Genomic DNA, 2,455 nt, shown 5'->3' with positions numbered 1-2,455 from the left:
ACCTCATGTCCTGCATTCAAGTGACTCTGGACATGTCATTCCCCATTCCTACATCCCAAGATGTTAGATCCCCACAGAACATGGGCAAGGGAAATGAATCTCACTCTACATCTGCTCAGATCCACAAATTTTCATTGTGCCAGAAAAAYGCAATTTTAAATTTAACCTTTTATTTGAGCCTTATTACAGATGGGTCTATAAAAATTACAGGTAGGTAACTTTTCCAAAATGAATTTGAAAAGTTGGGAAACTGAATACAGTGATGATGCATTTAGAATTTGCTGCTTGAGCACACTTTATAGATGCTTTCTGATGCTGCAAGGACCTGAAGGATTTTGASTGGTGAAGCAGAGCAAACCACTAATGTCCATCTGCCTACGTCATTTGCTTCTGCAGCAAATAATCTCCCAGGTACAGATAAGCCACTGAATACACTCAAACGTATTTTATCACAAGAAAGGAGATCCTATGCTTTTTCTTTTTCAGAATAATCAGTGTCTGTAGCATTTGTTATCACCAGCTGAAGTTCCACACAAAACTTCCAGCCCATTACCATTTTCTTTTTAGAGCTTGATAGCACTCTCAGAGCCTTCTGTGATCAAATGCAGGCAAATAGTTTTGATACAAATGCATCATATTAAAGAYTGCCTGAATGAAACCTGAGTTTTCTGAACTTGTCTCCTGTAACATGAAACAATTAAAGATACACTGCATTAGTTTTACTAATCTTTAATAGATGATAACTGGAATTAGGTTTGCCAAAGGAAGGTTTGAGTGTGTGTTTACCAGTAGAAGAGTGACAATGATTGATCAGAAAGAAAAACAGAATGTTTATGCTAATTARTTTCTTGCTTATTTGAATATAAGTCACATTTTATTTAAGGTTGTTTGTCTAGAAATTCAAGACTGCCACTGGAAACAAGAAATCCCTTAGCTTTCTTCTTTCCACTGGCAATCTGCTAWCAGCAGCAAATTACATTCAAATTGCACATCAACTAGTATTAGTATTAATTGTAAACTAACCTCAGTTCACTTAATTGTGGGCATAATGAAGTATTACAATTAGCCATAATTTATTATTTAAATAAGAAATATCAATATTATTTAGAGCAGGTGCCAATTACACCAGGCAGTGAAATATGCTGCCAAAAAGCATTTCAATTAGAAATTCAATTKCAACAAAGACAAACATCCCCTCACCCTGCAAAAGAGCCAAGAGCCCTGATGTGCATGACCTCCACGAGGAAGGAGGAACCTGAGCTCACCTGCTCTGTGCACCATGGATTTCAGGGGAGTTCTGGAAWGGTGCTTACAGACAGCACTGCAGACCTGTGCAGAACAGGTTTGTACAGGAAAGAGAAATTACAAATTCACCACATTCAACATTCTAATGTACCAGGATTTAACCTTAAAAATTCCTCCGGTCAAAGTCACATTTCATATCTATATAGTCACTACTGCTTGAAATTCTCTTTGTTTTATACACTGATAAATACAAAACCCAGTTTTCAAAGGATTTGGATGCAAAAACTCTAGGGCTGAATATGTGCCCTTTTTCAGTATTTTGAAACTTTCAAGATTCCTTTCTGGCTTGTTATTTTAGTTCTCTGCAGTTCTGAGCAAAGTAGTAAAGGCTGAAGTTTAAATCCCCCCTGACATAAATTTGGATTTAAGATCCTTWGCTGTCCTATTAAAAAAGGATGTATCTAGTTTAGTGTTTCTACACACAGTTCTCTATCAGGATGAGAATATTCACTCAAAATACTCAAACTTACTGCCAGATTGAGCAACCAATGCTTTTGTCCGAATACATTTGCCTTACCAGTAAAGAAACTGCATCCATCAGAACAGTATTTGCTTAAACAAGATGCATCTATAAAACAGCCTAGACTAATTTATACTAGTTAAACTTGACACTAAAGATGACGTACTAGAGCTGCTAAAATCTAAATTTCTAAGCTTTCATATATTCTCACTGCTTCCTAATTCATTTTGTACAGTTAAAAATTAAATGTAGCAACTCCAGGTTAGCAAAACATGAAATATCTCAGGGGAAGAAGTCAAATTAACAAATAGGCTTTGTGTATTTCGTACTTCCCTAGAAGTGCTCCTGGGTTATGCTGGACTCTACAAGTGGGGCTGTCAAATGAATGTTGCCAACAACAAAACACAGCATCAGTGATTCTTTTAATTTTTCTGATATCTGAAAGCATTAGCCAGTCCCTGACATCATGTTGCAATARCATGAAGCAAGGAAAAGATTTTGATTAGCTAGGAAAAGTTGAAGAGAAAAATTGCAAGCTGAAATATGCTGCAAGTATGCTCAAGTTTCAGCCACAGGCTCATGGTGATAGAACTTTTCTTGCTGTATATTAAGATAATTTCAGTATACTACAATTATGTGCCTAATTAAAATTAAGAAATTAGAACACAGTTAAAAGGARTGATATTTTGC

Source organism: Malurus melanocephalus, unplaced genomic scaffold, assembly GCF_030028575.1.
Source record: "Malurus melanocephalus ecotype Western Australia unplaced genomic scaffold, MMel_1.1 scaffold_346, whole genome shotgun sequence".
Taxonomy (NCBI): Eukaryota; Metazoa; Chordata; class Aves; order Passeriformes; family Maluridae; genus Malurus; species Malurus melanocephalus.
Note: the sequence above shows the minus strand (reverse complement) of the source record.